General features: G+C 34.2%; 2 pseudogenes; both read right to left on the bottom strand.

Annotated features, from left to right (window-relative positions):
- Positions 1-233: 233 nt before the first annotated feature.
- Positions 234-5,660, bottom strand: LOC126689103 (ABC transporter B family member 4-like; annotated as a pseudogene).
- Positions 5,661-5,795: 135 nt separating this feature from the next.
- LOC126690278 (potassium transporter 5-like) lies at positions 5,796-13,060 on the bottom strand (annotated as a pseudogene).
- Positions 13,061-13,099: the final 39 nt, after the last annotated feature.

Raw genomic sequence — 13,099 nt, forward strand, 5'->3', positions numbered from 1 at the left:
TTGAAAACTTTTTGCTGAAAGTACAGTAAATAAAGTTTAAAGTTAGCTGAAATAGTATAATAAGACCGATGAATAGTACCAAAGAGTGCAATGGGACCCATAAATAATAATAAAAATAAGCTAAATAGTAAAAAAAAACTGCCCAATATAAGCTAAAAATAACATACATTTATGTATTTCATCTATTTGAAAAAGTAAAAACAATGTAAAAAAAAAAAAAATTTATTTAGAGCTCAAGCAGTTGAAGCACTTGTGTGCAGCGCCACCAAGGAGGCATAGAAGCCATCCTTGATTCTAATCAAATTGTCATGCTTTCCTTTCTCTACAATAAGTCCATTTTTAACCACTGCGATTACATATGCATTCCTGATTGTGGATAATCGATGTGCCACCACAACTGTAGTCCGGTTAACCATAATTCGATCTAATGCATCTTGGACCACCTTCTCAGACTCAGCATCTAGTGCATTGGTAGCTTCATCTAGTAATAATATCTTTGGACTTTTAATAATAGCACGTGCAATGGCTACTCATTGCTTCTGTCCACCAGACAATTGAACTCCACGTTCTCCTACTATTGTATCATAACCCTGCATTTTGCATTGTAAGAATGATGGAAAAAGAAATTATAATATGCTATTTGTACATTAAAATTAACTACCAATAGTTGTAGAAGTCAAAATGATGTTATCCTCTTCAATTCTATAGTTTGTTAATTAACTTAATCACTTGTAACATTAGAAATGACAATGAAACAAATATGGGGAAATGCTTTTCTTTGATCTAACCTGTTGTAAGACACTATTGAACCTGTGAGCATTTGCTAACTCTGCTGCAGCTGTGATATCTGCCTCAGTTGCATTTCCTCCCTTTCCATATGCAATACTGGCTCGAATAGTTTCATTAAATAAAACTGGTTCTTAACTCACAAGACCCATTTGATGCCTCAACCACTTCACTTGAAATTCCTGAATTTCAACTCCATCAAGTGTAATATGAGTCATATGACCAGAATCGGGATCATAAAACCTTTGCAATAATGCTATCACTGTGGATTTCCCACTCCCACTTTCTCCAACTAGAGCAATTGTCTGGAAAAAAAAAAAAAGGAAAATATATAGTATACCAGTATGATTAGTTTGTATAATGGTAAGCAAGATTAACTTTTGTGATTACATCTTGTGCTAGTTGCTGGTAATTAGTGATGCAACTTTACCTTGCCAAAATGAATTGTCAAGCTAAGATCTTGAAAAATCTGAATATCTGGCCTACATGGATATTTGAAGCTTACATGAAAAAGCTCAATTTCTCCCTTCAGATTCTCCAATGTCATCCCAGACTCATTATTTGGGTTTATCTTTGACTGTTGTTCTACTATTGCAAATATGGAACCAGAAGCATTCTTGGCTTTGCTAGTATCTGGACCTAAGGAGCTTGTTTGTGAAATTCCCATAGTTGCCATGTTCAAAGCAAAGAAAACCTGCAAGCCAAATATCCATCTTGAGATAAGGTAATTTGGTGTGAAACAGTCTTGTTTGAATATTATCGTTTAGTATATAGAACTTTTGAAAAGCTTGTCAAATATAGTTATTTAGGAGGAGTTTTTACTTGAAAAACATCTGAGAATGTTGCTTTCCTAGCCTGAACGAGACAAGCTCCTGCATAGAAACTTGTAGCATAGACAAGAAACAACAATCCAAAAGAAGTCCCAAATCCAATTCCAGTGATCAAGCCTTGCCTTATCCCTACCTTCCTTGGGCCTTCACATTTGCTTTTGTACAGCTCCATCACCTTGCCTTCAGCACAGAAAGAAGCAATTGTTCTTATACTTCCAACTGCATCATTAGCAACTTGGCTTGCTTCCTCATACATCAACTGCAACCACATAGATTTACATCAACTACAAGTAATGAATAATTTTATGCAACCATATTACTTGTGAAATTAATTAGTTGTGTTTAAAGTGGCAACTCAGAGTAGCAGGTTGTTCTTTGCGTGACACTCATCTTCTTTTGTTTGTTTGTTTGTTTGTTTTTTTTTCTAAACACACAAAATCTGTTGTTGTATGTTTAACCAAACAGGCTCCAATTATGATTAAATGGTTGCGTCCATTTTCTCCAATAAAGAACAGAATTTTACTTCGTTTTCTCATGACAATCATAATGTATAGTTTTAGAGCTGAAAAGGAAAAAACATGAGGTTATTAGTTTTAGAGCAAACCTTAGCATTTGCACTGAATCCTTTCACGAACTTTATTTGAATGTATCCATTGACTCTGATGAGAGGAATCAATGCAATGATAATAAATGCCAACTGCCAACTTGCAATAAATGCAATGACCAAACCTGCAGCTGCTGAAGCGATAACATGAACCATTTGACCAAGTGCATCTCCAACAAGGGCACGCACTGTTGCTGCATGTACTGAGAGCCTAGCACCAATTGAGCCACTTGAGTGCACAGGCTCATCAAACCAATCAATCCCCATGTGAACCAGCTTCTCAAAACACATCAATCTAATACGTGCTATTAACTTACACCCAGCCACAGCGAAAAGGTATCCCCTTGCTGGAATTACCTGAAATGATACCACACCAAGGGCCACAAACATTCGTGACCAAAAATTCAAATCCTTTTTCAGTTTAGGAGGTGGTTCATAAAAGGATTTGATTACCCTAGCAAGCAGTATACTAAATATAGAAGTATTAAGCCGGTGATAATTGCAGCTATAGTCCCAAGAAGAAGTACAGGAATCTCTGGCTTGTTGAGGTAGGCAATGCGGCTGATTGGGACCTTGGGATAGTTTTCTTCTATTTCTGCTGGTCATTTATTAGGGATGGTAACTTCTGTTGGCAAACCAAATGCTGTGACTGAGAAAGAATGGCAGTTGCTTCCTTCTAAAGATGCTCGATTTGAGCTTTGTTGGAATGAAATTCTTTGAATGTTCCTAAGACTTGACTGTCTAAAAGATTCAGTAGAAATTTCATATCTGTTTTGGTCATCTGCACCTTCTTTTGAATCCTTATTTACTTCTTGCAAGCATATAAGCTGAGAGTATGCTCCAATAGGATCCTTGATTAGTTCTGAGTGTGAGCCTAATAGAATGACAAATAAATTTTTAGGTGATATGAGTCTCCCATTCTGGAGTAATCCAAGGTTTGAGAGTTGATCAGAAATTCAAATGGAAGATTTTAATACAAATTTGAGTGGCAATAAGTGTTGGAAGGCACTATCTTTTTCCTTTTGTAAATTGGGACTTTCATTTAGCATCCAAAATATAGACCAGTAAATCGAAAAGTTGCTGAAATTATGCAAAATGATGGATATGTTTAATGAAAATTGCTGATTTAACTATTCACATAATGTGGGACAATTTGCAAAAATAACATATTTAGGCTATGAAGAAAAGAGTCAGATACCTTTCTCAACCATCTCCCCCTTGTGAATGACTGCAATTGTATTAGCATTCCTCACCGTGCTCAAATGGTGGGCAACAATGACAGTTGTCCGGTTGAGCATAATCCTGTCCAATGCTTCCTGCACTACCCTCTCAGACTTTGCATCAAGTGCACTTGTAGCTTCATCTAGAAGTAAGATTCTTGGGTCTTTCAGAATTGCTCTTGCAATGGCAATTCTTTGCTTTTGCCCACCAGACAGTTGTGTTCCATGCTCACTAACCAGAGTATCTAGTCCCTGGAAGTCAAATTCAAATTAGAAAGTAACTTAACAATTTCTGTGGTGATAAAGGAGAAAATAGCCTCTTATATTCCAATGAGTGGAGGATAAGACAAAACCTGAGGCAAATTTATCAATAAATTTAAAAGCATTTGCGAGTTTAGATGCAGTTTTGATCTCTTCATACGTTGCTCCAACTTTTCCATATGCAATATTATCCTTAATGCTGGATGAAAACAAAACAGGTTCTTGGCTAACAAGACCAATTTTCTCCCCAATCCATTTAAGCTGGAGGTCTTTCAAATTAATGCCATCTATGAGAACTTCACCAGCCGGTGGGTCATAGAATCTCTCAATTAGACTAATCACTGTTGATTTTTCACTTCCACTTTGTCCAACCAAAGCTGTAGTTGTGCCACTAGGAATATAAAGAGAGAATCCACTGAATATCGGCTCATTTGTTCTAGCTGGATAACTGAAATAAACGTCTCTAAACTCTATATCTCGACAAATATCATCCAAAATTTTTTCCCTTTGAGTTATAAGAATCTATATTTGGCCTCCTCTTGATAGTCTCAAACATCTTATAAGCCGCAGCTTTACCAGCAACAAAGGCGCTCATGCAGGGAGATGCCTCGCCTAGGGACCTAAAACATCCAAAAACGTACCTGATACCTCTTTACATAAGTTTATGAGCGTGCATGTTTCCACCTTAACTAGGGAAGAAAATAGATGAAATTTTCCACATGAAGCATTATGTCTTTAGTAGCACGTTTACATACAATTGGAAGCTAAAAAATTTCAAATTGCAATTTACATAGATCCAATTAATATAGCTGCAATCACCCCCATTGTACTCTCTGTTCAGTATCAATTTTGATCCATACCATATAGCCAAACCATAGCTGTTGAACATGACTAACATAAAAGTGGCAAGACCTAATCCAGATGCCAAACCTTCGTGAACACTAGATTTGTAAGCAGTTATAAGGTGCTTTTCGTAATTATTTATAGCTTGCTTCTCCCTAGTAAATGATGCAACCTAGAACAGAACAAATGGTGGAAATCATATATTCGCTAGGAAAACCAGCAATGTAAAACACACTGTACTGAGAGCTAAATTACATGTTTTCTCAGGCATGTAGATAGTTTGACAACATGACATACTGTTCTTATTGAGCCAATTGTTTGTTCAACTATGTTTGCTGCATTTGCATAAGCATTTTGTCCATGGGATGTTGTCTTGGATATGATGATGGACATAAGACCACCAAATGCTGCAAGAAGGGGAATTGAGGATAGTAGGACAAGGGTAAGAAGCCACCCTTTGAAAAATGCTACAAAAAAACCCCCCAATGAATGTTGATACTAGCTGCAAAAATTTCCCAACCTGTACAAGCAAACATACTCTTTTATCGCTAGGAACACATTTAGATGCATAGTATGAATATAACTCAGGCTGAATTTTGGCCAGTTGTGAATTTTAATGTTGTTGATGCAACAATATAGTACCTTCTCACCCGTGGCATCTTGTATGAGAACAGTGTCACCTGACATTCTCCCAACAACCTCTCCAGTGTTTGTTTCCGTATCAAAGAAATCAACATCATGTCTCAAAATTGTCTTCAAATACAACCCCTTATTCGTGCAGCCTATCGCTCCCCTGTGACCATCCAACAAGCCACCTCTAACAAGAACAAAGACAAGTGTATCATTTCTCAATGCCTGATAGATGAATAGTTTTGTTTTATGTGTTAAAACTGCAGTGATTTTGATCATGGAATGTACTTACGGAGGAATCCTACAACACCTATCCCTGCTGCCATGTAGGGAAGTTTTACACAAACCTAAAACAGTACATGGGAACTAAATGTCACCTTCTATCAATAATAGCATATCAGAAAGGAAAAGGAAGGGTTCACATACATCTTTAAAATCAAGATAAATTTTCAATTGAAGAACTAGATGATAACATTAATAGAATTTAGATGGGACTTTTTAACTGTTACATCAAAAATAAGTAGAGAATAAAACAAAATGTTCAACTACACTTGCTAGTGATAAAGATTGAAATTGACATCATAAATTAAGCTTTTGGATCAAATTTTTACCTTGGAAACTTCACGAACCATTAATCATCTCCCCAGCAATTATTGTCAACATAGGCATACCTAGCCCATTCCCAATGGCACCTATTGTGCCAACGATTATCAAGAGAACATTAGTGGAATCTGCAAATGAGAACAGCTTGAGAAATGAAACAGTGTTGGTATTCTTCTCTCCTTTATTATCTTGATCATTAATCATGGAAAAGCTTTTCTCTGCTTCTACATTGTTTTTTAATGCAGCATCCTCATGCATATTTTTATTTCCATTCCAGCCTGTCCTTACCTCCATTTTATCAACTCCAATATGTTGGTCCAATTGTCAGCTACCTTACTTGGAATATTTAGAACGAAACAGCACCTGCTCAACAAAATGAAGGTAAAGTTAGCAGCTTACAAGCCAAGCAGTCAAAGTTGAACTAGTGGTCAATTTCAAAAGATACTAGATAAAATCAGGGACTAACAAAATGATTATTAATGATAAACTGGCTCTCACGGTATCATGAATTATAATTCTATGAGCAGCTAAAAGATGAACATGTGAAAGATGATTGATAAGGACAATTCTTACTATAATAGATTACCCCTCAGAATTCTAAAATTATATTAAAAAATAAAGAAAAGTTTGAGGTGATTTACCATAAGCGTTCCCTATCTTCAATGTATTTTTGAAGCCAAGAGTGACACCCACACAAGCCAGCATGAGAAGGGCGTTGATCTCTGGTACATAAACTTGCCCTTTGTATTTAGTAGATGTGTGCACTACCTTAACCCGTGGGAAACACCCAAGGGCCAAAGATTGTTGGATGATGGAGAAAGAAGCTGAGATTAACGACTGACTAGCAATGATGGCTGTCATTACAGCCACAATAAACATTGGCCAGTACAGTGGTTTTGCATAAGAGAGAGTCATGAAAACAAAGATACCACCTCAATATCAATGATAGCAAGAGGAAAAAAAACCATATTATAAGGAATAGTAAACGTACTTGGAATAGAACTATAGAAGGCATTGCTAGCATCCTGATTGTGTTTCCGAAGATATGAAGCTTGACCAAAGTAGGCAAGAACAATCGAGGGAAAAACTATAGTGCATGAGCTTATCTGAATTGAACGAACATTGAAGTGACCAAGTTCTGCAAACAATGCTTCAGAACCTGACATTGTTCGATCAAGTTCACCACATAATTAGCAACTATAGGATTAGTCCTAAACAAATAAGTAAAACTAATATTGTTTTAGTTTACAACAATAAAAAAGAACACGAGGTTAAGAAAAGAAAGCTTGGAAAAACCAATAGGTAAATTAAAAGAAAAATTATTTCAAAAGATTCTTCTAATGTGAAATCAACATGTTATAATACCTACTTGGAATTAGGCCAATTTTAAATAGATCTATTGTACTCTTGGTTTAGTGTTATTGATTCTTAAGATATCAAAAATGACAAAAAAATTGATCCCTTCATCAATTTTGTCAATTGTGACAATGAGACTAATGTTCCTTAGTAGTCAATAACACTAAATTAAAAGTGCAAAGAGACTTGTTTGAACTTAACTTAAACCTCCAATGAGTCTGTTTTGCATATTTCCATAAATTTATTGGATTATGAAAATTCAAACAATATTTAAGACCATAATCATCTGGCAGGACTATTCAAAGTAAGTTCATAGGTTTGGACAAGACACTTATGGAAAATTCAAAGCATGTTCTGAGTTAATAAAGGCAACCATTATTTGCAGCAAAAGCTCAATCAGGGATAGTTTGGGATTTGAGATGGAATGATAATGAAGCTGCACTTATTCATTTTACTGGGAGCATTGTGCTTAAATCATCAAGGATTTTTTCTTATCAAAATTTACTACGATTTTAGAAATAATTCCAATCACTACTGTAAGTCGTATGTTTCTAAACCTGAAACCTGAGACAGTAGATATGCAACAGCCCAAGTCCATCACTACATCTCATTTCTATACATTCAAATTTCAAAGTGCTCAAACAATGAGATGAGATTATGATACACATCTGTTAGGCATAGGATGACGCCTCCAAGAGAAATCCATGCATTCTTCTTATTCCTAGTGAGATATTCAACAATATACATTGGATTGACTGCCTCGATAACCCCTAGATCATGCTTCACAAATTTGTACATGCCAATAGTTCCAATGAAAAGAAACCAAATTGTTAGTACTGGAGAAAAACTATAGCCTATTTTATTTGTCCCAAATCTTTGAACTTGGAACAAAATAATCAAGATTCCTATTGAAATCCACATGATTGTATTATCAGTAAGCATAGTAGTAGCTTCCTTAACTCCCCCCACTACTGACAATACTACACCAAGGAGGAAATCATAATGTAAATTATTATTCAGAATATTAGATAGAAAGAGTTCATAAAATGTAAAGTTATAAATAATTGTAACTAAGCTAAATAAATTGAATAAACAACTTAATTTGTACACCATCTTAACTAACAGTAAAGAAATAAGTAGGACTTAGGAATATCACTCTATTGTACCTGATATGCATGGTGTGAGGATGCCATCTCCAATCACCATGGAGGTACCAAGCATGGTCATGAACAAGATGAAATACTTTAGTATTTGGTTACTCTCAAGCATAGATTTGATAAAGGATGCTCTCTTGAGCTGTCGGTTTGGCACATCTATTCGGTAGTTAGACATTTATTTGTCTTCAGCCTGCTTGTTGAGCGTCAAGTTGACCTTGGCATAGCGGCATATGAGAGAATATAGAGCAAAAGTTCCTCTTGCAATGGTACAATTTCCATTATAAAAAAATGAATAGTTTGATGACAATGCATTCCTTGCTAGCAATTCAATATATAACAAATCAACACCATTCTAAGTTCAAAGCATTATTATTGACACACTGATATAGCATCACCCAATGTCATTTTTATTTTGTGTGCAAGTGTTATCATCAAGAAATATTAATTTCTTTCTAATTATCATCTAGCAATAAAAATGAGAATCCAAGAACTACAATAACTAATCTATTAAAACAAATTGCTAAGCATGAGAGAAGATTATCAATTACCATTGCCATTATCGTTGGCTGTCAGCACAATGAAAACGTACTTGATCAAAGTAATTAACATGAGCGAGTAAAAAATTAGAGACAGCACACCAAGTATATTGTCATTGTGCTTAACCCCAGTAGGAAAAATGCCCGGTAACACATACAAAGTGTTAGAATTATGTGCCCTAAAAAACAATACTATACATTTTTATTTGATAATAAAATTTTATTTTCACATTCATAATTTTTGTAGGTATATTTCATTGTTTAAATGTGGCATGTGATATCATCTCTGTAAAAAAATCATGTTAATGGTTAAGGAATCAAAGACAGGGAGTAATTATTTTTCATAGATTATTAAATTGTTCTAGGTTATGGATATTAATTGAATATTACCATTGAAGCCTGCACTTGTTGTGCTGCTATATGATAGGATGATTTACTCCATCGTTGAGGTAGTGACTTTAAGCAGACAAGTGGGTGTAATATAACAAGTGCATACACTGAATTGGATCCGATCAAGGACATCTTATGGAGTGATCATTGTTAATTAAAAGGTTGTTCTATTACAATTTTTCTATTGTCCTCAAACATGAGGGGTTTGTGTATATTTATTTATTATGCACATAATTTTGACAATGTCAATTGGTGATGCCAATTTTAAAGGCTATATATAGACATGTTGGATTATGTGTGTAATGAGAAAAATATATAAATGCTCAACAATGAATCCACTAGTCTCTAAAGAAGATAATATAATTAGTTGATTTTCATATTGAAGTTGGATTCAAAACAAAACCGGCCGGTGACATTTTTCAAAAATGTTTTTCATATATATAATATTGTGTATATATATATATATATTTAAAGAGTTTTTAAAAAATATTTTGGAGTCCAATAGAAATTATGAAATCAAAAAATTAAGGGTTACATAAGCTAGGGACATGACAATGATATTAATCTAGTCCTAGTGGCTTGTGGGAATATAGTATGGTGGAAGGACATAGATATAAAATTGTAAGTAATGGGACCTCATTTGTAATTCTCTAATCTTTAGGGGTCAATTGCAATGTGTTGATGGATATTATTGCAATCTGTAGAAGTTCAAATATTTTCTTGATATGGTTGAGAAAATTAAGGAATAATTTTGAAAGAGTTTCAAAATAAGTCAATAACGTTCAAAAAGTTATTGATGAATCCTATAGCTAAAGATTAGGATCCCTAAGGATCCCACATCCAATCTCTCTCTTGGGTTTTAGAAGTCTTAAATAAAAAATAAGATTTTAAAATATCATATCAATTGTTGGCCATCAGAACTACTAAGTGATACTGCAGTCTTCTGAAAACTCAAAAACAAACAAAGGGAGAGACGTGAATACCTTAGGAGGCAGCACGCTTGGGTTGCTAAGAGAGGTACATAATTTTGTTCTATTTAGAATTCATAGTTATGCGTTACAACGATCTTTAAATGAAGATATAAATTTTTGTTTTATATTGCTTCCGCAAAACTTTCACAAAGGAGACGTGGCCAAATCACCATACACAACCCCAATGCTTTGAAATAGCTTCATTATGCTTCCACAATCCAAGGCCTGCACTCAAACACTTCAAATATCATATTTGAAACGAAATAATAACAACAATAATAATTGGATTAGTTTTTTTTTTTTTTTTTTTTTTTTTTTTTTTTTTTTTTTTTTTTTTTTTTTTTCTAGATTAACTTATTAGTTTATTGCTTATCTAAAATTGTATTATTCCTATAATTTTTAGAATAGGCTATATATATCATAAGAATAACAAGATAAACGAAAAGTTAAAAAGAGAACAAAAAATAATACCTGAGAAGATCCAGGGGCTTGATTGGTGGTGAATCTGTCAGCCTCCAAATCAAAAGAATCAAATCTAACAATATTTTTCCAAGAGAGTTTTTTACATTTGAGACCATTGTAAATCCCAGGTTGATCAACTTCATGTTCTTGTTCTTTTTCTTCAACATGATTTTTTTCTTCTACATGATTTGAAAGCTCGAAAATATGTTAAAAATACAAGAGCTGTTTAGACCCCCAATTAAAATTACGGTAAAATTGCTTTTACTCTAACTTATCTAAGTGCGGAAACAAGAGTAAATGAAGCGCAATAAACTGATACTACTCTAGTGCATAAACATGAACAACAAACATTAAAAGTAAAGCACAAGAGTATGGGATGAGAGAATGCAAACACAAGATAACATGCCGATGTGTTATCGAAGAGGAAACCGAAGAACTCGGCGAAAAACCTCTCCGTCGCCCTCCAAGCGGTAATCAATCTACTAGACAATCAGTTGGTTTACATGGGTTAGCAAGAGACCCTCCAAGCCTAATCTACCCGATGTACCTAAGCCCTTCAAGCTCCTACTCCAACAAGACTTTTCAAAACCGTGTCTTGTCTAACTCTCCGGATCCTGCAATCCACCCGATTGAATTCGCCAAGCCTCACCGGCTTCTTTTGGCAATTCCCCAAAGCTTCCCAAGCTCCAAAACACTCTGAATAGGTGTGAGTTGTGTTTGGGTACAAATTTCCTCTCAAGGTATGACAATAGGAAAGGGATGGAGAAGAGGCTACAATGATTTCTCACTAAGGATGAGTAGCTCTCTCTTAAAAAGATGGGTGTGTGTGTTGTAGAAAACTTATCTAGGGTTTTTCTCTCTGAATGGCCTCTTTTATATTTGTGGGTAATGAGGGTGTATATAGCATAGGTGAAGGGTAAGCAAGTCACACTTAAAAAACCTCCAGGCAAAAAGTTTCGTGACTATCTTGCGGGAAGGCCTTACCCGCGAGACACTCGCGAAAACGACAGCCTGGCATGACTCTTCAACTTCCAATCATATGCTCCTCACTTGGCTCTTTCGCGGGTTAGCTTCTCGCGAGCTTCTCGCGAAATCCACTGATTCTTCATTTAAGCTTGATTCTTCATCAACGTAATACTAAACCCAATACAATAAAATCCCACAAAATACAAGAAACAAAATTAAAACAATTACAACACTTATTGTCATGGAATAAAACCAACATAAAACATAGTTGTAAATTACAACTTTACATAATTTTTTTCTTGTGAGCTTTCTTCTTCTTTAGCATCAACACCCTCCATCTCACTCAAACTTACAATCTTATGACCTATCTAAACTCAGGAGTTAAAATTGAAATGAGAAAGCCCTTAATTAAGCAAGGTAATTTATAGACTCTAATTGCCGATTAGTTTCCATAAAAAAAAAAATTAAAATTAAAATCTCTATACCGTTGAAAGCTTAAATATATATCCTACTAGTAATTGGTAAGTCCTAGACTTCTAGTCCTACTACTACTTGTAATCTTTGCCTAAAAAATCTACTTTTGAACACGCATCAACTATCTAAATGGAAGGATAAATATTACAATCAAATAATTTCAAAAATTACAAAAGAATAATTAATAGTTTTTTTTTTCTCTCTAATGTAGAGGATTGAATTTCGTTTTTTATTTTTTATTTTTTTTATTTACATTTAAGGCTAATCCTATTTCTTTTAGTTGTATTTGCTTTACTTCGTGGAAGGGACTTGCAAGAAAGGCCTGGTTATAGATAGAAGTTTATATTTATGGCTTGCGTGATGATATCAAGTAGTACGTTTGTGATAAGCCACACTGAATTACTAGGGTCACACACACGGTTTCCACACATAATTTTAATTGGTTCTTGGTTTCATAATCCACACAACACAATGCCACTCAACTATGTGTTTGAATATAAATTCAACAAGCTGTGTATATATTTGTGTTTTTTGACATATGTATTGAAATGAAGTATTTCGAATTTTTCATCTTTTATGCATATCTTTAATTTGTTAGTATAGTACCTAAATATGGTGTTTGAATTGCAAAACAGGTTAATAAAAAATTATTTTTTAAAAAGTGATTTATTTGTTTTTAAATTTAAAAAGTGATTTATTTATTTTTAAACTAAAAAACAGTTTTTTAATAAAAAAAAAATTACCTATTGCAATGAGATTTTCAAAGTAAATCGTTACAATATATGGAATTTTGAAACGAAAATCTAGTGATAAACCTATTTTTTTTTTAATAAAAAAATAATCTATTGCAACGAGATTTTCAAAGTAAATGGTTGCAATATATAAATTGTTGCAATATATGGAATTTATTGCAACAAAAATCTAGTGTAGCATAAAACTATTACCTCAGAGTTTATTACAACAGCTTGCATCGACTTTTTGGTCGTTGCAATAACACCTATTTAAAAACT

The sequence above is a fragment of the Quercus robur genome, chromosome 6 (assembly GCF_932294415.1).
Source record: "Quercus robur chromosome 6, dhQueRobu3.1, whole genome shotgun sequence".
Lineage (NCBI taxonomy): Eukaryota > Viridiplantae > Streptophyta > Magnoliopsida > Fagales > Fagaceae > Quercus > Quercus robur.